The sequence below is a fragment of the Parambassis ranga genome, unplaced genomic scaffold (assembly GCF_900634625.1).
Source record: "Parambassis ranga unplaced genomic scaffold, fParRan2.1 scaffold_21_arrow_ctg1, whole genome shotgun sequence".
Classification (NCBI taxonomy): Eukaryota; Metazoa; Chordata; class Actinopteri; family Ambassidae; genus Parambassis; species Parambassis ranga.
In genome coordinates this window covers 8,864,931-8,891,253 of record NW_021144767.1, presented here as the reverse complement: position 1 = coordinate 8,891,253, position 26,323 = coordinate 8,864,931, and the positions used below count along the sequence as shown (strand labels likewise).

Below are 26,323 nucleotides of genomic sequence, written 5' to 3'. Positions count from 1 at the left end.
GGCATCATTTAGTATTTGATCTGCACTAAGTGTGACTGAAAATCAGTCTGTTTGTATTTTGACATGAAGAACGTGTATAAAGAAAAGTGAAGTTAACATGATGGACACTTAATGATGGAGGAAGATGAACATCAGGGATCAGTGATTATTTCTTCTCTGCAGTTTCAGTCCATCCATCAACAGCTGTGGATATATGAGCTAAACTGACAGACTGAGGAGGACTCATGCTCTGTGGTCTCTGTGTACCTGAGAGTCTTCAGACTACAATCTGGACTGTTGAGTAAAGCAGACAGCAGCTTCACTCCTGAGTCTCCTGGATGATTGTAGCTCAGGTCCAGCTCTCTCAGATAGGAGGGGTTGGAGGTCAGAGCCGAGGCCAGAGAAGCACAGCCCTCCTGTGTGATCAGACAACCTGACAGACTGGAGGTACAAAACATGTCATGAACTCAAGAAGAAAGAAGGAAAATCCAACAGATCTTCAACATGAACATGAAGCAGAATTTAACTGATGATCAAAAAGCTGGATCCTGACCTGAGAGTCTTCAGTCTGCAGTCTGGACTCTTCAGTCCACGAGACAGCTGCTTCACTCCTGAATCCTGCAGGTCATTATTATCCAGATCCAGCTCTCTCAGACTAGAGGACTGGGAGCTGAGGACTGAGGACAGAGCTTCACAGCTTCTCTCTGAAAGGTTACAGCTGCTCAGACTGAAAGAAATGCAAATTAGTTGTTATTGATGAATGAATGGAAATTTGTTGTGAATAATGACACTAAAGATCTTTTTACTTGTGTAGAATTCAGTGCACATTAGTGTCAATCTGAAAGCCTCCACATGTCAACACATGAACTGCATGTAGAAAAGCTTCAAACATAATGTTAAGTTATGCATTTAAATGATCAACAACCAGATCCTGACCTCAGTGATTTCAGACCACAGTCAGCACTCTCCAGTCCATCACAAAGAAGCTTCACTCCTGAATCCTGCAGGTCATTGTTATCCAGATCCAGCTCTCTCAGACTAGAGGACTGGGAGCTGAGGACTGAGGACAGAGCTTCACAGCTTCTCTCTGAGAGGTTACAGCTGCTCAGTCTGAAAGAAATGAAATGTGTACATTTAACAATACTGAATAATTGTAAAAAGTAGAGCAGTGCAATGAAAAAAACAATTCTACAACATGAAAGGACACTATTGTCTAAGCTTAGTAATGTCAGTGGTTATAATTTGTGAATTATGTTTGTACCTACTTTATTATTAATCATCGGCGAATCATCAAATTAATCCTTACTGACACATAGTGACTGCTGCAGTGCATGAACTGAATGAGCGAATGAATGAATGCATCAATAACCAGTTACAAAATTTGTTCTAAATAATGAAAATCAAGGTGTCAATGTTTTATTGTTCATATAAAAATCAACCATGTTTGAAATGGTTCATAAATCCACCTACAGAACTTTGTTGGAGGCTTTGACCACTGGCAGCAGCCTCAGAAGAGCCTCCTCTGAAGCAGAGTATTTCTTCAGGTCAAACACCTCCAGATCTTCTTCTGATGACAGTAAGATGAAGCCCAGAGCTGACCACTGAGCAGGAGACAGTTCATCTGTGGAGAGACGTCCTGATCTCAGGGCCTGTTGGATCTCCTCCACTAGAGAACGATCATTCAGTTCATTCAGACAGTGGAACAGATTGATGTTTCTCTCTGCAGACACATTCTCACTGATCTTCTTCTTGATGTACTGGACTGTTTCCTGATTGGTCTGTGAGCTACTTCCTGTCTGTGTCAGCAGGCCCCGTAGAAGAGTCTGATTGGTCTCCAGTGAAAGACCCAGGAGGAAGCGGAGGAACAAGTCCAGGTGTCCATTTGGACTCTGTAAGGACTTGTCCACAGCACTCCGGTGGAGGTGTTTTAGTTTGGATTTGTGTCTAATGACTTTAGACCACCAAGATTGTTCCAGCAGGTTGACAGCAGAGCTGATGAAGGTCAGATGGACATGAAGAGCAGCCAGAAACTCCTGAACACTCAGGTGGATGAAGCAGAAGACCTTGTATTCCTCTTTGAAGAGCTGTGTGAACACTCCTGATTTCACTGGGGCTGGTTTATCGATGCCACAGTCTGTCAGGTCTGATTCATAGAAGATCAGGTTTCCTTTCTGCAGCTGATCAAACGCCAGTTTTCCCAGAGCCTGGATCATCTCCCTGCTCTCTGGGCTCCAGTGTGAATCTGTCTGAGTTCCTCCATCATACTTTACCTTCTTCACTTTGGTCTGAACCACCAGGAAGCGGATGTACATCTCAGTCAGGGACTTGGGCAGCTGTCCTCCCTCTCTGGTTTCCAACATGTCCTCCAGAACTCCAGCAGTGATCCAGCAGAAGACTGGGATGTGGCACATGTTGTGGACGATTCGTGATGTCTTGATGTGGGAGATGATCCTGCTGGCCTGCTCCTCCCCTCTGAATCTCTTCCTGAAGTACTCCTCCTTCTGTGGGTCAGTGAACCCTCTGACCTCTGTCACCACGTCCACACAGTCAGTAGGGATCTGATTGGCTGCTGCAGGTCTTGTGGTTATCCATATGCGAGCGGAACGCAGCAGTTTTCCATTGATGAGGTTTTTCACCAAGATATCGGTGGTGGTGGACTTAGTTACATCAACAGAGTGACTATCATCAACATGAAGGTCCAGATGAAGGCGGCTCTCATCCAGTCCGTCAAACACAAACAGAAGCTTGAATTCGCTCTTGTCGTAGTTGCTGTTTCCTGATGACTGCAGAGCAGTAAAGATGCAATTAAGAGCCTCCTCTTTGATGTCCACAGCCTCTGGGATACATTCATGAATGAGATTTGCCAAACTGAACTGTTTTCCCATCCGTGGATTCAGCTGGCGGAAGTAGAAGGGGAAAATGAGATGCACATCTTGATTGGCTGTTCCTTCAGCCCAGTCCAGAACAAACTTTTGCACCAGGAAGGTCTTTCCAATTCCTGCGATTCCGTTGGTCAGCACTGTTTTTATGGGTCTGTATTCTCCAGAAGGATGTTGGAACATGTCTCTGGGTTTGACAGATTTTTCAGTGTCTCTGGGCCTCGAGGCTTTCTGGATCTGTTGGACCTCATGCTGTGTGTTGTCAGGGCTGGCTGTGATGTATAGCTTTGTGTAGATATCAACCAGATGCTTTTTTTGTATTGCCGAGCCTTCTTGTGCACACAGAAACCTGTCCTGGAAGTGTGATTGGAGTTTCTGTTGGTAATATGTGATGTGATGTGGTTCTGGCACTGGAACCATCCCATCTGTGTCAAAAACAGTGAGTAGGTTAGTGTGTGTACACATACAGGCACTGAGCATTAACTTTTAGAGACAGCCCAGTCTGTTCCTACAAAGCAATACAGATCCATCATTGTCCAAAACACGTCTCTGATGCAGATGATTCAAGATGGGGGACACAAAAGTGCCACACTGTTCGACACCCATAAGAGCCAGAGCCGTGTTCTAATGGGAAAGTGTTAAAGCTACAATCAGAACATCGTATCTGTGTGAATCAAGTTCCTCAGTCCTACTCTTCCTTTCATGATAGGTTGGTGCCCCCTGCAGTGCGAGCATGGAAACAGCAAAACGGACCTGAAAGTGGCAAACCTTTGTCTCTGGATAATGTGGATGATTCTGTAAAGAGGCTGGTGGTTTGTTATGTCATTGTTAGTTATAAGCATGTGTGTGTCAAGGGAAGTGGAAAAAGTGGAAAGAGTTAAACAGTGTTTAAGGTGCTCTGATCACTTGCTTTGTCTTTCAGACTTACGAAGCGATATTTTCGACTGCTTTCTTTATTACCTACATGACATATTAAAACTTCATACTTGTACTTTTACTTACAATACTTGAGTACATTTTAAAGGAGAGACAGCGAGATCCCAAAGTGGAATTTGGTGGCACATACCACTATCGAAGTGGTATGCCCCGCCTAATCAGATAAGCTGGTTTCAGTGTTAGGCTGCAGTTCATGAACTCAGAGGGGAGCAGTGCCCAAATCAACAAACAAAAAGACACTAAAACACACTAAGGTTCCCTAACAAAAGATAAAAAAAATGGCAAAGCTGGAACCTAAAACTCCTGACCCAAAAACAGGAGAACAAAGAAAAAGGGCGTCTCCCTCCTACAAGCTGCAGCTACACATGACAATATATACAGAGCTACTTACAAATGACAATGACTGATCCAAAAGCAAGATGGACTCCAGCTACACAAACACATCAACACAACAGGTACTCAGACACAGACTAAAGACACACAAATCATCTGGCTCATGTGAGAGTGGAAGTGAGGAGGACATGAGACTAAAAAGACACCTGGGACATGCTAGCAGGTCACAGTCCATATTCACTCCAATGACATCACATCCAGACGTTTGATGGACAAAAGCCTTTTTCTTGTTGCATATGTGGGTCAGAACAATAAGGATCCAGTAAGTGTGCAATGACACTGTGACTGAATACAAGAGACAAATGTCCATTAAAGACAGGACTTCTGATGGACTGATAGAACACTGACTCATGCACAATAACATGAGGAAAGACTGAGTCAAACGTACCCTTCCTCACATCAGGTTTTAACGTCTGCTCTCCACCATGGTCCACCCTGCAGGAAGAAACACATTCTGACTGTGTTATATCAAAGGCTGTCATGTGTGTAGCTACGTTGGTTGGCAGCATCAAAACACATGTGAGACAGTGAGTGCGAGACACAAGAGATGGCAGCCAAAAAGAACGTCTATATAAGGAGCTATTCTGTAATGAAGCCTGTCAGTCATGTAAAGTTCACTAATGAAATTAGTTCATCATAATAATAACTGATGCATGGCATCTAACAGGCTAATCGCTGCACAATAGTCCTAACAGTCCTCTTAAGGTCTCCTTTAGAAAACAGGACACTCATAGTATTTCTGACTAAAACCATCTTACATATGTTCACAAAGAAACCAGGGAAGATGAAGCATTTGCTAATGATAATATGGAGTAAGGAGGCGTTCAGTTCATGTGTTGTGCTTAAAAATATTGTTCATATTCTGATGTTAAAATACATTTTCCTCTCTCTGTTTTTTTGAGAGTGAGTGGTTTAAAAAAAAGAAAATGGGAGATGAGTAGTTCTAGTATGGAAAGTAATGGTCCAGCCAAATTGTCTCATGTTAATGTTGATATTTATAATCAGTTAAGCTGATAATGAGAACATTTATAATGATCATTGAGAGGCCATGTTTTACATGGTACATGGTTGTGTATACATGTGTTTATATGTCCTTATCTATATGTAAAGACATATTCTGTTATGAGAATATTATTGTAACCCTATTTTGGCCTATACAGGCCGGGTGTCTTTTCTTTATGTGGATCCCTGGGTTCAAGATCTTTCAGAGCCGAAAACTCTGTTTATATGTAAACGAAGGGAAAAGTAAAGGTAACACGAGTAAAATATAGAATATATATTGTTCCCTCATGATGACACTGGTGTTCAGGCCTGGGTGTCCTCACAGAGCTTACCTCTTATTGAGGTCATCGATGAGCAGCTGCTCCTGCGTCTGGAGGATGTGGTAGAATTTATCTTTGGCCTCTGTTCCAGCTTGCAGGAACGTGTAGAGCTCCCTGACCTTGTCCTGGCTGGTGGGCTGAGCTCTGATCCGATCATATGCTTCCTGCTGGATGACCGAGCCCAAGAGCTGGTCCAGGATGGGGTCGATGTTGCTGATTCTCTGGATCAGGTCGGCTCTGTGTTCATCCACAAAGTGCGTGTCTGAGAGGAGAGCAGAGAAAGATGATGACCTCTGTGGTGCGTTCAGGAACCCCTGCCCTCTGTCCTGTGAGGACTGATGGGCTTCAGGGTGTATAGAACGCTGAGTGCCTGACATTTCCCAGTTTGGGATCAATCAAAGAATAAAGATCATCAGTCTATCAGCTGGTTTATGGTGTGTTCAAGAGGAACTGTTGCTGACCTTTGGACTCTGCCCTCTTTGTGAGGTCAGAGAGGTCAAAGGTCAGGTCAGTAAAAACCCAAATACTCGCACTGAGGTGTGTGTGGTGTACAGAGAGAAGACTGTACTCACGGTCAGCGGGCTTTGCCATCAGTCCAGCTGTGTCTTCAGCTGAAACAGAGAAGGAGACACCGTCAGTGACAGTGGCTGGACCTTCAAAGTTTGAACTAGCTGCAAGTGAAGTAGCTGCTGAACAAGTGTAGAACCTGCAGAGTTATAGAGTTGTCTGAAGAGGTTTCACTGCTCCTCCAAGCAGCTTCATGTAGTTCTAACATGCCTCTCGTTTCAGGTGTTCACTTCCTTGTGTCTCCTCTGCTGATCACCTGCTGGCCCTAATGTGTCTCACCTGTGTCCTGTTTTTTCCTGCTCCTCGTGTGTTTTTCTTGCCGACATCTTTCAAATATAGTATCACAATAAATAATCTACAGAAATACATTTGAAAATAAATATTTATATATTTATTCTCATAATAATCTCTGGGCGCTCTGGACAATCCTCCGCTGGGAGTGGATTTCTTTGTGCAACGGCCGTGGCCCCGGATGCTTCTATATGCGTTTCCTCCTGTCACCAGTGACCAGAAGGGCGCCAATAAGAAATGCTCCTCAGTGGGATTTGGCGTTAGTTTTACGCGCACTAACCAGGGCGCCCGTTGAGCCTCTGGATAAAGTTTCACTGAAGTTTGTGTCTATTAAAACTGATTTGTTGTTGGCTTCAGAGTCAGTGATTTATCTGACCTCTCTGTAGCCGCCACCTGCTTCGGGATTCAGGGGGGTGGCAGTTCGGCTGTGTTGCATCCTAATCCGACTTTTACACCTAAGAGCATCACTGGCTCTTTCAGATCCAGGGTGATAACGTCCGATGTTTTTTCCCTCCTCCTCACAGCTCTGATGATGAGGAGAGGACATCTCATCTCTGTCCGGTGCGCGCGTTGTCCTGTTATGTTGCGCGCACAGCCGCTGTGCGCCGCACACAGCGTCTGTTTTTGCATTACAGAGTTCAGTTTTGGGGGCCCCAGCCGCTACACACACAGCCACACATATCCCTCTCTAGCCCCAACACCAGCCTTAAAAAAAATACAAACACCAGCACAATAAACCCTGCGTGTCTCCTAGAGCATTAACCGCTGCAATCAACCAAATTCCCTACACTGGACCCGCAACGCCGACAGTAAACTGGAAAAAGGACGCATGACAAAAATTGTCTAAAGACAGCAAAATTCACCTTACCACAACCGATTGGACGGCCCCCCTCCAATTTGGCAGGTGATGAATGCAGGAGAAGAGAAGAGACTGCAGTGCAGGATCAAGTGGAGCTAAATACTTCATTCAGAACACTGGCCAGGTGTTTTGTCTCTGCAATCAACGCAGCGCCCCCCTGATGGAAACCTGCAAACATAGTGGAACAAACACACAACAAGCATTAGGCCCTGTGGCCCTCACATTGGAGCTCCAGCACAGTACCAGGGGCACGAAAAAAATAAAATAAAATAAAATAAAAAAAATTATTAAATCCCAGTGCGCTACAGGTACCCCAGAAAAACCCTCCGGGCGCAACAGCTCGGCAGCCAGCTTACCGTCCCTCACCAAAGACAACTTCTGCCTCTCTAAATGCAGCTGCGTCCTTGACGGACAGCCGCACTCTAATTCACCCTCCGCCCTGGATGCTGGACAGCCCCGGCACTGTGAGCAGCCTTCAGAAGGCCAAGATGCTGGACAGCTCCGGCACTGTGACTGGGCTGGAAGACATGGGCGCGCGAGCGCCCGTCTTACCGCCGGTGTATAAAAAAAACCAGGCGAAGCTGATGAATTCAGTGCTTGCCGTAGTCCCGGGAGTGTTAACAAAGAACTCCAACCGCTGGACATCGGCGTAAACAGGGCGTTCAAAGTTAAGTTGCGAGCGGCGTGGGAGCGATGGATGGCAGACAGCGAGCACAGCTTTACTGGGAGGGAGCGTCGCGCGCGTTACGCCAGCATATGTGAATGGATCGTGGATGATGCGTGGACTCATGTTTCTGCAGTGACTGTTGTCCGAGCTTTTGTGAAAGCCGGCATAATTTCTGAACAACAATAATAATGATTGCCGATCAGCCAGCCGGCCACGTGTGTGGCTGTGACTCTGACAGCGATGAGAGGGAAGCTGGCAGGTTTGAACTCGCGCAGTTGTTTCCTGTTTATTTTTGTAATAAATATTCTGTAGAAATATTCTGTTTGCCAGACGGGAGAATGCGCTGTGCGCTCTGTGGTTTTCTCTGGGCGCTCTGGACAATCCTCCGCTGGGACTGGATGCCTTTGCGCACCGGCCATGGCCCCGGATGCTTCTATATGCGTTTCCTCCTGTCACCAGTGACCAGAAGGGCGCCAATAAGAAATGCTCCTCAGTGGGATTTGGCATTAGTTTTACGAGCACTAACCAGGGCGCCCTTTGAGCCTCTGGATAAAGTTTCACTGAAGTTTGTGTCTTAAAACTGATTTGTTCTCTGGCTTTAACGTCTGAAAGAGAGTCAGTGATTTATCTGACCTCTCTGCGGCCCCCATCTGCCTCAGGATTCAGGGGGGTGGCAGTTCGGCTGTGTTGCGTCCTAATCCGACTTTTACACCTAAGAGCATCACTGGCTCTTTCAGATCCAGGGTGATAACATCCGATGTTTTTTCCCTCCTCCTCACAGCTCTGATGAGCCACACATATCCCTCTCTATCCCTCTCTGGCCTCGACACCCGCCTTAAAAAAAAACAAAAATACAAACACCAGCACAATAAACCCTGCGTGTCTCCTAGACCATTAACCGCTGCAATCAACCAAATTCCCTACACTGGACCTGCAACGCCGACAGTAAACTGGAAAAAGGACGCATGACAAAAATTGTCTAAAGACAGCAAAATTCACCTTACCACAACCGATTGGACGCCCCCCTCCCATTTGGCAGGTGATGAATGCAGGAGAAGAGAAGAGACTGCAGTGCAGGATCAAGTGGAGCTAAATACTTCATTCAGGACACTGGCCAGGTGTTTTGTCTCTGCAATCAACGCAGCGCCCCCCTGATGGAAACCTGCAAACATAGTGGAACAAACACACAACAAGCATTAGGCCCTGTGGCCGTGACATTGGAGCTCCAGCACAGTACCAGGGGTACGAAAAAAATAAAATAAAAAAAATTATTAAATCCCAGTGCGCTACAGGTACCCCAGAAAAACCCTCCGGGCGCAACAGCTCGGCAGCCAGCTTACCGTCCCTCACCAAAGACAACTTCTGCCTCTCTAAATGCAGCTGCGTCCTTGAGTGGCGTCCTTGCTTCTGAAGAGTGCAGACGCTTTTCTGCTTGCTCCTGCTCTTGCCTGCCTTTATTTTACTTTTTACCGTTTTATCTTTCACTCTTTTTACCCACAAAGATTTTACAGTTCAATCTTATACCCATGATACGTTTTGTATCACTGGATGTTTGGATTTTAACTTTTTAAACAAATCAACGGACCTGCTGCAGCTCACTTTGTCTACTCATCAGCCTAGTGAAGAAATGTCCGGAGCAGACACCACAACAAGCTTACGCTGCCAAAACTGCTGGAATTATCGTCAGGAAATCACCGAGCTTAAAGCAAAGATTTTTGCCCTGGAAATGGAAAAAGGACTCCATGAGACTCTCCCGATCACACCCGGTGGTAAGAAGACTAAATCTGCATCAACAAAATGCAGTGTTAATTATGATTCTGCTGCTGATACGCTAAACCTGGATGACACTGTGTCCTTTCCAAAGCTTATGAAAGCTGGTCCTAAACAGACTGATGCCACCTGGCATACACTTGGCGCCAAACCAAAAAGACACAGAATGAGAAAAATGAATGATAATATCAGTGGGACATACGCTGCATCACCAGGCATACAGCTCAGAAACAAATATCAACAATTGTCTGAGCTGGCTGTAAACGAGCCAGTATACAATGCAGTCAATAAGAAATGGGACATAAAGAATAAAACAGAGAGGGAGACGAAGACAAAACATCGGGCACACAGAGGCAGAGAATCTGTGTCAGAAGTGAAGGACAAAGATATCTTGCTGCTTGGAGACGGCGCTATCACTGACGTCAAGAATGAAAGAATGCTCACATGCAGCTATCCGAGTGCCACGGTCACTGATATAACAGGACTTCTCCCTCAGGTCATGTCAAACCACCCAGGAGTCAGGAACAGATCATTCTGCATGTGGGTGCAGTCGACACCAACAGGGGCGAATCAGAACTGCTGAAAAAAGATTTCTCTAAACTTTTAGAGACTCAACAAACTGGAAGTCCAATCATTTATCAGCGGGCCGCTCCCAAACATTGATAGAAGGATAAATAAATTCAGTCGCCTGCTTGCACTGAATACTTGGCTGTCTAAGACCTGTGAGACACATGCAGTGACCTTCATCGACAACTTCAACCTGTTCTGGGAACGTGATGACCTGTTCAAAGGGAGAGGCCCTCATCTGAATGGACGTGGACTGAGGCGGCTAACCGATAATCTTCTCCACTCTGTGAGACACCGAAACGCCTCCGACCCCCCCTGGGCCCAGCCTAAGGCTCCACTGCAAAGTGAACACCAGCTGCAGGGGGACAACAGCAGGACCGCTTCACCGGATCTCCCCACCTCACCTCCTCCACTACAGCCCTGCACCCCGTCAGCTGCATCCTCTTCCAACTCCTCGATATCCATCTCCCCCCCTGCTTCACCTCTTGGGTTTCCAAGTCACATGGAGAGTTTGGTGAAGTCTGGGATCAAAATGGTCCCCCTCACCCCCAATCTAGCCAGATCAAGGGTCCTATCCTCAACACTGAAACATCCACCAGCATCCCCCCAGACACCTCCCTCAAGGCCTCCAAGATGCAGTATCTCCCCTCCGTCCTCCCCCCAGATTATGCAGCTCAGGTCAACCCAACCCACCCCTCCCTCTTCCACTCCCCTAAGCACACCATCTAAGCCTCCCCGGCCACCACCCAGAGCACTGGCCTCTAAGGCCTTTAACAACACCAAGGCTGCAATCAGGGACTAGGACACCCAGGGCTTCTGCCGTTTGAGGACTTGTACCCATAATAATCCCACTACCAACCTGAGGCCCAGGGAGAGAGCACTCTCCCACAGCGTAGCTTCATCAATTCATGTTTTGATAAGTAAAAGGAAAAGAAAGCCCCATCATCCAAGAAATGTACTATCAAATTTAAAATATATTCAATGTCAACCACAGTCTGTCCCTGAACATAGACAGGACACAGGTTTTAATACATTAAACTTAGCTCTCTTAAATGTTAGGTCTTTGGCAGGCAAAACGTTCTTAATTAATGATTTTATTCAAAGGCACCATCTGGATTTTATGTTTTTAACTGAAACTTGGTTGGGGCAAGACAATAGTGCAGCAGTTCTTATTGAGTCTACTCCTCCTAACTTTGGTTTCATGAGTGAAGCAAGATTGCACAAGAAAGGAGGAGGAGTCGCCATCTTGTTTAATGACTGCCTCCAGTGCAAAAAGGTGTCCTATGGAAAGTTTGACTCTTTTGAATATGTTGCTCTTCAGCTAAAATCCTCCTGTCAAGCAACCTTTGCAGTTATTTACAAAACCCCGAAATACAATGCAAAGTTCTTTGATGAGTTTGCCAAACTATTGTCTATTATGTGCATTGACTTGATTGTGATTGTGTTGTCTTAGTGGGTGACTTTAACATTCATGTTGATAATCCTAATGATGGAAGTGCCAAAGAACTCTTTAACATCCTAGATAGCTTTGGGCTTTCACAGCATGTAACAGACTCAACACATAACAAGGGACATATACTGGATCTAGTTATTTCCAAAGGTCTGAACATCTCTGAGGTTGTGGTGACCGATGTTGCTCTTTCTGATCATTACTGTGTTGCGTTTAAAACGACCAAACCTGCTAATACCAACAAGGTAGAAGGAAAGGTGATCAGAAAGCGTCACATTAATGATAACACCTGTGCACTGTTCACACAGGCTTTTGTCACCAACCCTGCCCACAGCTCCTGTTGACGACCTTGTAAACAGTTTTGGTTCCAAAGTTATGACTGTTATTGATTCAATTGCCCCAATCAGAACCAAAGTTCTGTCAGGAAGGAAAAAGTCACCTTGGAGAAATGCCACACTGGTTAAAGCTCAAAAAAAGAGTCTGCAGACAGGCAGAACGCAGATGGAGAAAAACTAAACTCCAGGTTCATTATAACATTTACAAAGAGAGCCTACATAACTACAACCAGGAACTGAAAAATGCAAGACAATCCTATTTTTCAGAGATCATCGACAGGAACAGCAACAATGCTCGCACATTGTTCTCTGTTATAGACAGACTGACAAACCCAGGAGTATCAGTCCCACCTGAACTGCTGTCTAAAAAGTCATGCAATGACTTTGCATCTTTTTTCACAGATAAAGTGTTAAAAATAAGACAAACGGTCTGTAGCTCTAGCTCTGGCAAAACCATAATGTCACTTGTGCCTTCTCATCCACCAGTTAAGCTGGCACATTTTAACCTTCTAGATAATACAGCACTGACAGAAACTGTTAAACAGTTAAAACCCACAACATGCTCACTTGACAATCTGCCTACACATTTTCTTAAAAACGTTTTTAACTGCATATCGTCAGATGTGTTGCAGATAGTTAACAGCTCTCTTCAGTCAGGGCAGTTTCCCCAGGCCCTGAAAACTGCAGTAATCAAACCTCTGCTCAAAAAATCAAATCTGGATGCTTCAGCAATAAATAACTACAGGCCAATATCTAACCTTCCTTTTCTGGGAAAGGTCATTGAAAAGGCTGTTTTTCAACAAATTCATGCATTTTTGGTGCAAAACAATCTTTTTAATGAATTTCAGTCTGGATTTCGAGCACACCACAGCACTGAGACTGCACTTATTAAGGTCTTAAATGACATACATCAGAATAATGATGCATCCAAAGTCTCTGTCTTAGTGCTGCTGGACCTTAGTGCTGCATTTGATACAGTTGATCCCAGCATGCTGCTCGACAGGCTGGAGCAGTGGGTGGGATTTACTGGCACTGTGTTAAACTGGTTCAAATCTTACTTACATGATAGGGACTACTTTGTGTCAATTGGTAACTATGAGTCTGACCGAACTAAAATCACATGCGGGGTTCCTCAAGGGTCCATTCTTGGACCACTTCTGTTCAACATCTACATGCTGCCCCTAACTCAGATCATAGAACAGCACAACATCTCCTACCACACCTATGCAGACGACACACAGCTTTATATATCAGTGTCATCACATGACTACAGTCCCTTACACTCACTAAGTAAGTGTACTCAACAAATCAATGAGTGGATGAGCCAGAACTTTCTCCAGCTCAATGCTGACAAAACAGAGATGATTGTTTTTGGCCCCAAAAATGAAAGAGCTAAGATCAGTGCTTACCTTGACTCCATGTCACTGAAGGTCACAAACCAAGCCAGAAATCTTGGTGTAATACTCGACTCAGACCTGAACTTTAACACCCATGTAAAAGCCATTACTAAGTCTGCCTATTACCACCTGAAAAACATTGCTAGGATCAAGGGCTTTCTGTCCAAACAAGACACAGAAAAACTTATTCATGCATTTATTTTCAGTAGGCTAGATTATTGTAACGGCGTCCTCACAGGTCTTAGCAAAAAATCCGTCAGGCAGCTGCAGCTGGTCCAAAATGCTGCTGCTAGAGTTCTGAGTAACACCAGGAAAATGGACCACATCACACCGGTCCTCAAATCACTGCACTGGCTTCCTGTGAGTCAAAGGATCCAGTTCAAAACTTTACTCCTGGTCTACAAAGCACTGAATGGTCTTGGACCAAAATACATCCTGGACTTATTGGTTCCCTATGAACCATCCAGACGCTTGAGATCATCAGGGACAGGCCTACTGTGTGTACCCAGGGTCAGAACCAGACAGAGTGAAGCAGGATTCAGTTACTCTGCCCCTCACCTGTGGAACAGCCTTCCTGAACACCTGAGGTCTGCTCAGACAGTCACTTCATTTAAGTCAGGCCTGAAAACTCATTTGTTTACTGCAGCGTTCTCCTAATTTCTTGACTGCACTCTTCTCATTTAATCATCCTGATTTTATTTGATGTTTTTTATGATTTTATGATTTTTTTTTTTATGATTTTAATTTCCTTCTTAATTTAATGTTTTAATATGTTTTTATTCTGTGATTTCATCTTATGTAAAGCACTCTGAATTGCCTTGTGTATGAATGGTGCTATATAAATAAAGCTTGCCTTGCCTTGCCTTGACAGACAGCTCCGGCAGACAACAGAGTTTTCTCTGAGCGCTCTGGACAATCCTCCGCTGGGAGTGGATGCCTTGCGCACCGGCCGTGGCCCAGGATGCTTCTATATGCGTTTCCTCCTGTCACCAGTGACCAGAAGGGCGCCAATAAGAAATGCTCCTCAGTGGGATTTGGCGTTAGTTTTACGCGCACTAACCAGGGCGCCCTTTGAGCCTCTGGATACAGTTTCACTGAAGTTTGTGTCTATTGAAACTGATTTGTTCTCTGGCTTTAACATCTGCAAAGAGAGTCAGTGATTTATCTGACCTCTCTGCGGCCCCCATCTGCCTCAGGATTTAGGGGGGTGGCAGTTCGGCTGTGTTGCGTCCTAATCTGACTTTTACACCTAAGAGCATCACTGGCTCTTTCAGATCCAGGGTGATAATGTCGGATGTTTTTTGCGCATCGATGCCGTGCGTCAACGGAGGCGCATGGTGTCAGTGCCTCCTCGCTGAGTCCCAGTCTTTCTTATCGGAAGTATTGACGGATCCTGTCGGAGGGTGTGCTTCTGGCAACCAGGGATGCGCTCCCGAGCAAAGATTGGGGGAAAAGGGGACCACTACCAGGTCCCACCCCCAGGCTCAACCCAAAGGGGAAGCACCTCTGAGCCTAACCGGAGGACCACGCCGACAGGCCCCAGCCGCTACACACACAGCCACACATATCCCTCTCTAGCCCCAACACTCGCCTTAAAAAAAAAATACAAACACCAGCACAATAAACCCTGCGTGTCTCCTAGACCATTAACCACTGCAATCAACCAAATTCGCTACACTGGACCTGCAACGCCGACAGTAAACTGGAAAAAGGACGCATGACAAAAATTGTCTAAAGACAGCAAAATTCACCTTACCACAACCGATTGGACGGCCCAACCAAATTTGGCAGGTGGTGAATGCAGGAGAAGAGAAGAGACTGTAGTGCAGGATCAATCAACACAGCGCCACCCTGATGGAAACCTGCAACCATAGTGGAACAAACACACAACAAGCATTAGGCCCTGTGGCCGTCACACTCTCCCTCCTGGAGCTCCAGCACAGTACCAGGGGCACCAGAAAAATAATTCTGGCTACCTTAAGAGAGTCACAGCTACTCGCACCTGTGCTACCAGGGGCACGAAGTTCTACTCACAGCACCAGGGGCACAAAGGTTTTGCTGGCACGGTCTAGTTGCTTTAGCCAAGTGAGGGGTGCATGTTGTGGTGGTGCGCAAGGTTGTGGTGGGGCTAGCAGGAGGGTGTGGGGGTGAGCAGGCGAGCGTGAGTATCGTTGGGAGGCAGTGTGCAGGGCAGAGAGGATGCCTGGAAGCTCCCTGGGTGCTGGAGAGCTCCAGCAGAGATAGCAGCGGGCAGGAGCCCTGGATGCTGGACAGCTCCGGCACTGTGACTGGGCTGGAAGACATGGGTTTGAAGGGATGGCTGGAGGTGTGTGTGTGTGTGTGTGTGTGTGTGTGTGTGTGTGTGTGTCTCTGTACCTCTGTCTCTCTGTGTGTCTCTCTGTCTCTGTGTCTCTGTCTCTGTATGTGCAGAGGAGCTGCAGGTGGTGTCCGTGGGCCTGCTGGTGATCGGTGCGGTGGTGGCGGTCAGCGTGGCTGGATGTGTGGCAGCGACCTGTGAGATCAGGTTCCTGCTGCTGCCGGTGAGTCATCGTAACGTCCGATGCTGCATTCAGGTCACGTGGGAAAATGCTGCGACCACATCCAGGGCTCAGTCAGCTGTTTTTTACCTGTGTCCCTCGGCTGATGTGTGGTGGGTTTCACTGAACACTGTGAGAAATAAAATCCAGTTTTGTTTCTTAGTGCTGCCCCCTGCTGGTACCCTGTGCCATTATTTATTGTAACATTTACACGCTGACCTGACTCCTCCTCCTCCTCCTCCTCCTCCTCAGTACCTTGGCTTCCTGGCCGTCCTGGGTCACACTGCTGCTGCTCATAAACAGACAGAGGGTGAGCGTCCTCCCTCAAGTGGCCTGGCTGTGGATGATTCTGATTGGCTGCAGCTTTGATTGATGGGTGAGGCGTTCATCAGTGTGACCTGCAGGTGTGTGTGTGTGTGCAGATCGAACAGAGCCTGAGTGCAGCCGTGGATCAGGTCATCAGTCAGTATGAAGGCAGCTGCTACCGCAGACTGATGGACAACGAGCAGCAGGCTGTGAGTCCCAGCTCCTCACCGAGGACACACACACACACACACACACACACACACAGACACACACAGACACACACACACACACACACACACACACACACACACACACACACACACACTGACACACACACACACACACACACACACAGACACACACACTGACACACACACAAATACACAGACACACACACACAGACACACACACACAGACACACACACTGACACACACACACACACACTGCCACACACACACACACAGACACACACACACACACAGACACACACAGACACACACAGACACACACAGACAGACACACACACAGACACACACACAGACACACACAGACACACACACACACAGACACACACACTGCCACACACACACTGACACACACAGACACACACACACAGACACACACACTGACACACACACAGGCTGTTCCATTGCAAGAAGAACTTTACTTATTTTTGCTAGTTGGAGGGTGCCCTCTGGAAGCCGGTAGTGTTTTCTGTGGACTTTGATGTTATGCCCAAGAAAGTCAGCCAACTGGTCAGGTTCTTCTGCTGTAAGGGCCAAGTTCACATCATCATGCGTTTCTGACATGTCCTTGGACAAGTACACAGACAAAGGCATTCTGGATAGCTCACCCGCTCTCCGGCGATTGAAGAGGATAACTTGTGCTAGGGTCACTTTAGCAAGGTCTTTCCAGTTTGAGGGTGAAGGCTCCTCGGTGAGGGTATTCAAGTGTTGCTGCTGTTTCTCTGATAAAAAGAAATGGAGATTCTGGACATCCTGAGTGAATGGGAGGAGTTGAGGAGAATTCCACTTGGTTTGGTCAAGTTGAGTTAGTGCTTGACTTGCAATGTCAAATTTCCAACTTTCTTGGTATAGCTGTGCAAATTCATCAGCATCTTGGACAGCTTGTTTGTCTTTTGTCTTCAATCCTTCCGACTTTATAAACATGGCCAAAGAATGCAAGCTGTGTCCAACTGTGCAAGCAAGAGATGGACGGTGAAATTTGCCAGTTTTATCATTGAACCCAGCCAGGGATCGTGCAGCAGAGACAACATGACTGTACTTTTCAGGTTTTATGAGGTCTTTGACAGTCTTCACAGGTGCAACCTTTTTTGCTTCCAGTAGCAGTCTGCCAAGTTCTCTCAACTTTTGTCGAATCTGCTGGTGTTGGCTAGTTACCCTCTCATTCTTGGTAAAGAGTCTGCACCCATACTCCAGAATGCATGGGTCTTCCTTTATTGCAACTGCAATATTGTCTTGACTCATGTCACTTAAGAACTTCCAGTATGCTTCACCAAGTCCAAGTGGAGCAGGTTCAGCAAAAGCACACAATGCCTGGACTCTAGTTTTACCTTGTGATGATTCACCCTGAGGCTTGAATTTGCAGACCTGAAAATGTCGCCACATCACTCTTCTTGTGAACAATCCATAGCAGTACACACAATGTGTAAATTCTTGTCCTTTCATCTTTTCTTTGGTTGTTTCCATGGGATCATTTTTCCTCTGTGGGATTCCAAAACTTCAATGTTATGCTCAAAGTTGCCTTTATTTCGGATATAATCTAATTGGAGTCGCCTTTCTTTTGAGTTTTTTGGCAAACTTAAAGCTTTGGCAACTTCCACCTTTTCATGGTGTTTACGAATTAAATGTCTTGACATTTTTTTAACCTGTTGTCCACAGTAGAAGCAGTGATGTTTCTTGTTATAACTTCTGGAACCATCTTCGTTTTTAAAAACTGGATTAACGTACACATGGCTCTTCTACCATTTCATCTTCATTAGCATCTGCTGTAACAATAGGAAATCTTTGTGTGGAATCAGGTTCTGTTTCAAATCTTCCGTACTGCCTAGACTCACACTGGGGCTGACTGAAAGACTTTGTTCTCATCCGACTTGTAGAATCAACTTTGTCCTTTTCTTATTTTCCATGGACAACTCCATGCTGCCGTCAGTGCTTTCCTCCCTGAAATTTGGAATATACTTCACTACCTTCGCTTGTATTGTCTGATTCTACAAGAGACTTTTGAAAAAAGAAAACTCAAGTTAATAACTGAGCCTCCACTTAGGTTGTCATACATGACAAGCTATCTACATTTCAGTTATATGCTGCAATATCAGAATTTCTTAAAACCCCCTAAAAGGAATAAATCTGAACAGTACAGTTAAGTCAATATAGAGCCTAACATGTATCATTCACAAAATACCAGGCCTATGCTTTTTACAAACTACAGAACAAAGAGAAAGCATGTGTGTTCTGTTGGTTCGCTTTAATTATAAAATGAAGGGGGAAAGAAAAGGCCTACCGGGTGCCAACAACTTCTCTTTGGCCTTTGTGAAGCAATTTCAGACTTTGATGTGGAAGGGTGAGCATCGTCATCATCACTTGAATCACAGAGAGCATCGGAGCGTGGCATTTCATCCATCTGCAAAACAAGACATTTGTAATCATTTCATTCTTAATGTAAGAAAAAATATTACATTGGGAAAAGTGAGAAATGGCCATTAACACATACCAGAATACTTTTTGTCCTCTAAGCTTTGGACAGCTTCATTGTATGAGTGCAGACTGAATCTATCCTTTATTGAATCATCATCAGTTTCAAGCACAACACTCTCATCTAAGTCATACACAGATTTAGCAACATCTGACACTGCATCTTTCTGCAAAACACAGACAACTTCATTACAGTGTGAAGTCAAAGGGTGGTCTGTGCCACAGCCTTCATCTGTATCCTCACTATCAGAGTACTCCACAAGGGAAAACTTGGAAACTGTAACCTAAATATGAATAAAAAAGAATAAACCTTAAAAATGAACGTAGAAAAAGGTAAGTGATAAGACAACTGTTCTCCAAACAGCTAATTAATGCATGGTCTATGGCTCGTGTGGAAGCAACTTTTCATATGAGAAGAGTTATGAGCAAGTCCCTTAACAGTATCAGAGATGCAATGGATCACATACTAAATACCCTGTAGATATTAGATGCGATACTCGGGAGTTGAGCTTAACATAATCTGAGATTTGATACTACCATGCATTTAGGAGTAAAAATACTTGGACTATCATAAAAAAAGAGCTCCATAAGAAAATCAAAAGTACAAGTTCTTGGTGTTAAAGTGGCCCTACAAAGCTAGAAAGATCAAAATTGTGTGTGACGTGAGAGAGGCCCCACAAGTTGAGAGCATCCCAAATCATGAAGAGGTCAGGAGGACCCCACATGGGCCAAAATAGAAAAGCAGTGTGTGAGCCTGCGATTTCTCAGAGCAAATAAAAGACATTGCAATGGACTACAGTATAAACACAGCATTAGACATACAACAGACTGGGAAGTGGTGAATTATGCTTATTATAATTTACAGTTTGACACTGTCAGGTTTTTCAGTTGAAGTAAAATAACTTCTAGTTACATCCATACGGGAGAAAAATGGAAAACAAGGAGTGTGTGATGTTGTGATGCTGATGTGAAAATCACTTCGAGATGCACCCAGGGCCCCATAAGGGCCAAAATAGAAACAGAGTGTGTGAGTCTGAGACCTTTAGCAGGAAAAGCAACACAAACACCTTCCCATCTAAACAAAGATACCAGACAGTACACAGCCACAGCCATGAAAGAAAGAATCTGCATCACCTGTGTGCTGACCCCTTTAAACACCACACAGATAGATGTTTAATCTAACTCACTCACCTTTTCACGCCAAGGCCACTTGGAATCACCAGAGCTGAAATCAGTTTCAGTTCCAATTTCTATGGCCTGAACAGCAAAGAGGCACAAATGTGGCCTGTCCTTTACTATCATCTTTTTATTACACAGTTTGGTGATTTGTGGTTGTCACTAATCTTCCCAGGGATCCATCTTCTTTGGATGCATCAATACTAAAAGCCAGAGAAATAAAGTGAACCTTTGAAATCGTGTAATACTGAATCATCAAATGTACACACTTACAATGTAAAAACATTAAATAGCACATAACACAGAGGTCAACTTAAACTGTAGGATAACACTACACAGATAAATCTCTTCTCATGTCTCAAACATGTCAACACTGCTTCATTTGCTCATCCATCAGTTATTTACAATATTTGACTCATGAGTTAATAAGAATTGCCTGAATCTCTACACAACATGTGATGTGCTTACCACCAGCAGTGATTCTGCCATTCAAATTCATACAGAAATGTACTCTCTTTCTCTGAGTAGTGTCTGGACTGGCATTCTTCCACTGATATGAGTTCACCCCTGTACTCCAGTACAAAAGCCCCTGGTTCAATGGTCTGGGCTGCAAACACTCCTCTTCCTATAGAGGCATTTTAATAGAAATCCTGAGCCAACACTTAATTATAGACCATATAATCATACTAAAATAACAACTCCATACCTTTATTACTGTCAATAAATGTTTGTATGCATGACTTGTCACTGGAAGACTGAATGTACACCTTTGCTTCTTCAGCAGGCTGAATCCTTTCCTTCCTTTGGATCATTATGGCTCATATCATTACATAGGTAACCATAGTACCAATGAAAACAGCTGTGCCCTCTCTGAGACAGAGGTTTATATTGATATTAAACCAATTTAATTCAACCTGAATGAATCTACAATATTATTAAAGAGAAACATCAGATCCACACCATAGGTACAAGGTAGTCAAATGATGCTTCTCCATCTGTAACACTGGACTGGTACCCACTGTCAGAACACTGATGTGGCACTAAGTGAGCCAGCAGGTTAAACACTGTTTACTCACATTTGTGCTCATACAAAGTCAGGAGTTCACAGCATGTGCACCAGAAAAACATCCCTAGCAAACTAAATTACATACATCAATAAATGCCATTCATAGACTCAGAATACAGACTGCTTTGATTGAACTGTTCCTGATTAATGTGCTCTGCTGTGCATATATGGCAGAGCAGCAGTAGCTAGCGGAGGAAGCTAGCGGAAGTAGCTAGCGACTTTTAGCCCACAGTAAAGGCTAGCGATTTGTAGCCGACAGTAAAATGCATTGATAGATACCAGACAGTAGACGTTATTTTGAAGAAGTAGCTGACATAGGAGCTATAAATCTATGTAATTGCACTTCAGCTGCAGGCAATGCAGTAGTATCTAGTGGAAGAAGCTAGCATGTGGAGCTAGCGAGTTTTAGCCGACAGCAGAAGCTACCAATTTGTAGTAAAAGTTACTGATAAGTACCTCACAACAGAAGTTAGTAGCGAGAAGTAGCTGATATATGAGTGCAGTTCAGCTGCAGGCAGAGTCCAGAGAAAGACGTAAAATCACAGAAAGAGTCAAATAAAGCAAACCTACCTGTCGCTGTTGACATTAACGCTGATATCACTCCGCTGGTACCAAGCGGAAGAAGAAAATAGGCCCATGGCTCGAACTGGCAATGCCAGAAGTGAAGTAGCCTATCAAATGTCCTCCTTCAGTAGGCAGTAGACACACACTTCCGGAAGTGTGTGTGTGGGGTCAGTTCTGGGCCACAACACACACACACACACACTGACACACACACTGACACACAGCGACACACACACACAGACACACACACACACACACACACTAACACACACACACACACACACACACTGACACACACACTGACACACACACACACACACACTGACACACACACTAACACACACACACAGACACACACACACACACACACTAACACACACACACACACACACACTAACACACACACAAACACACACACACAAATAAACACTGACACACACACACACACACACTAACACACACACAAACACACACACACTAACACACACACAAACACACACACACTAACACACACACAAACACACACACACTAACACACACACAAACACACACACACACACACACACACAAATAAACACTGACACACACACACACACACACACACACACACAAACACACACACACTAACACACACACACACACACACACACAAACACACACACACTAACACACACACACACACACTAACACACACACTGTTCTACAGTCTGAGTGAAAACATGCTCTAGTGTGGGTTCATTCCACAGACACATTTTTAACTTTAATAATCACTGATGTGACTTTTCTGAACTCATTTGTCCTGTTTAATGTTAATGCTGACATGCTGCTCTGTGACCTGAAGATAAGAACATGTGAAGGACAAAGCTACTTTAAACGTTTGCTTCATTATTATTTTGAAGCAGTTTGTGCCTCTGGTATCAATACATATTTCAAACATGGCTGCTTGGTGCCTGATCACTACTTTAACCTAATGAAGGGGTTAACTTGACTGATGATCTGTCATCAATGAATGGTCAAACTAATGGTTATCGGCTAAATGCCACAATTAATCGTGATTCATTTTTTTGTCAATATAGATCGAAGCAGCCATGGCCTTTAAAGGCTTTTTCAGCAAGTTGGGCTTCAAATCTAGCAGCTCTTCCTCTAAACTCAGGAAGAGCCACCTGAAGAAGAAGCTTGATGAACTGCTGGAGGTAAAGTCTTTGTCTCTGGGTTCATTTGCATGTCAGCTTCTGGGCTGTTTTTGTTTGAATTTTAATGTGCGGTGTCGGTTATTTCAGGTCAGTCTTAACCTTGAGGCGCTGCGAGAGAGGGACAATCAGCAGTTGCTGGTTCAAGAGCAGGAACTGGAAAGTCTGCGACAGCAGCTGTCAGCCAAAGGAGAGGTATGTGCACACATGACAGCTCTCTGCACTAACATAAGGTTACAAAAATCACATATATATTCAAGTGTATCCATCAGAAAATGCTCAGTACACACATCCAGTGTTTGGACGCCCTGAGGCAGCACTTGTCTTCTCAGAAACAAATGTTGACACAAACACAATTCAGATTTTAAATATTTTTGTTTCTCCTTTCAGAATGGACAAGAACCTCCTGGAGACTCTGCATCAGTGCAAGAGCAGTTGAGAGATGTAAGCCTAATAATTTGATTGATTGTTTATTTAAATAAGTGAAAAAAACCTGGACTCAGTTTGTCTTTATTGGCGTGTGTGTCTCACCACCAGGCTCAGGAGAAGAACCTGCAGCGGCTGGTGTATGACCAGCAGAGAGAGGTCTACATCCAGTCCGTCCTTGCCTACGCAGCGGAGCTGGCACAGCAGTTGGCCCAAGCAAAGCGGCAACAACCCAAGCAAGGGGCCACTTCAGAGGGTGATACTGCTCTCATATAATTTTCTACAATAATAAAGTACATGGAAAGCTTCTAGGAAAGTGTAGTTAACAAGTACTTAATTTTGTTGGCCATGTAATAGGCTATGAAATATAGTTAGAAAGATTTAGGCATGTAAGTCCTACATACTGGTTGTGCTGTAAAGCTCCTGCATAATATATGTTGGTCAATTGCTTACTAACATTTCTTTTTTTAGCTACTGCAGGTCCAGAAAAGGAACCTCAGCTCAGCTTAGGGGTGCAGAGAGACCTCGAGGGCCAAAACGCTGAGGTTACTAGAACCCAGCAGGAGCTCAGTGCACAGAGGAACCAGGTAAATGCTGCATTATTTCATGTAATTATGAAAGTGAAGTTCTGTTGCCCTTGAATCCATGAATGCATATATTGGCCTCTTCTGCAGCTTTGGTGAGAAAATGTTTACATCTTCACAGATTTAGGGACATTGCCTCTGTTAAAAGATTTTGACCCTGAATCAGAATAGAGCAGCTGCAGCTAGAGCACTGAACATGCATATTCTGTGGATTCAGTCATCTTTATAACTGACCTGTAGAAGTCTTTTTCAGAACTGAGCTGACAACAAAGAAAACATCATTCTGCAAATTGTGTTTTTTTCGCTCTGCAGACCGTGAAGGCTCAGGCTGAGCTGCAGTCTCAGAAGGAGCAGGTCACCAGGCTCCAGGTGGAGCTGTTAGTGCAACAGAGGAAGTACGAGGACAAGTGCAGCGAGTTGTCATCCTTCCTGAGGAAGCATGAAGAGAAGAGCAAAGAGCTGGAGGAAGCCAAAATGCAGCTCCAGGCAGAGAGACTTGGCAACAGGTAAAGCTGCTGGCTCTGGTTGACGTCGGATCAATAAGGTTTCACGCTGAGCTGCTAACATGTCATCAATCGGCAATTTTACCTCCTCTCATTAATACTAATGCCAAAAACTAATGTTGTACTGACCTTTGAATTAACACTCCCTCTGGGATTAATACAGTATCTAAAATAAAAAAAAAAACAAAAAAAAAACAAACAATGTGTCCAGGCATGCAGCAGAACTGGAGAGTATGGACATCAGACTGGAGGAAGAGAGGAAGAGGTCTGCTGAACTTCTGCTGCAGGTGAGCATGAATTCACTGTTTACCTCCACTAACTAAAGTTAATAAGATTAAGAACCCGTTATTTGTCCCACAATGGGGAAATTGCATTGTTGCAACAGCGCAGATAGGGTAAATAAAACTACCTACAAAGACACAATACAGATAGATGGATACAGTTAAAGAATGAGAGGAACATATTGCACAGGTGGGTGGAGGTAGGAGTGGTTTGTAGATTAAACCAAAGTCTGCTCAGACTGAATAAAAATACAAATACAGCACTGTAAATGTCAAACAAAATCATCCTTCACTAAATAAAATGAGGATGTCTGCATTTTAGATACAATCTAGTTCCATGTTCTAATATACAGCAGCATTGTAGGCACTATACAAAATTTGCCCTAATATCTGGCCTTCAACAGGTAAATATGCTGCAGAAGTCTCTTCTGAACCGAAATGGAGACGAGAGGAGAATCGCTGCCCTGGAACAACAGGTAACACTCTCTTAATTATAGCACACACCTACAAAAAGACCTGTCAAATAGAAGAAGAGGAGAGGGCAGCATTCTCTTAAACGTACGCCTGTTCATACTTGTGGTTCTGCCTCTTAAGATCCAGATTTCTGCCAAGGACTTTGCAAATGAAAAAAATGATCGTCAGAGCATTCAGCACCAGCTACATAAAGTGCTGAAGGAGCTTCACAAGACCCAAGATCAGATTTCTAATCTGGAGTCTGCTGTAAGTGTTATGTGATCTATAGTATCATCAATATGAAGTCAAACCCTCATGACTCTCATGCCATTTTCTTTGCTTTCTAACAGTAGAGTAGTAGAGTATTCCACTGTCCTCTTGGAATGTGCATATTATGTTGCTCTACAAGTGCATTTGTTTTTTCCTATTTCAGATGCAGCCTAATGCTCGCTCTTCAGAGCCCAGCTCGTACAATAATTTTGAGCGCCTTACTACTGACCCTGGCCCCACATCGCCATGGAAATACGTCAACCTCCTGGAGACGACTTTCTTGGAGTGCCCATATTGTCAGGCCCAGTATCCCGCCAGCCGTCACAGGGAGCTTCTGGATCACATTGACGACTGTTATGATAAGTGAAAGCATGTCGTTTTCTCACCGGGCGCCTCAGTGCAGATCAGCACCGCCACCATCACAAACATTTCTTCTATATGTAGCTGTCAGAGTGACTTTATTGAACTTAATTGATAAATGTTAAAAATAAAATTCATATATTTATTAAAAAGCTATTTTCGTTTGTTTTCATTGCACTATAATGTGTTAAAAATAAGAGTCCAAGAGGATCTACCGGTATTTAATTTCCAAACGGACCAACGTTCATTGATAGACAGATTGTTATTACCGATGCACTGAGAATGACACGTGGAAGAAACGGACCGCCTTAAAACTGATATTTGAAGAAGATGAAGAAATGCTGAGGAATTCTTCACTGTGTTTAGTCAAGACTGTTTTAGAAGATTGGTTGACCTCCCCCAGAGCTACGAGGCCAATGAGGTTCGTAAGTTAGAGGAAAATTCATAATACGTTTGTCACTGTTTGAAGCTACTTAGCAT

General features: G+C 44.4%; 1 pseudogene; it reads left to right on the top strand.

Moving 5' to 3' along the window:
• The first annotated feature begins 22,864 nt into the window (after positions 1–22,864).
• Positions 22,865–25,850, top strand: LOC114429916 (centrosomal protein of 55 kDa-like; annotated as a pseudogene).
• The last annotated feature ends 473 nt before the right edge of the window (positions 25,851–26,323 follow it).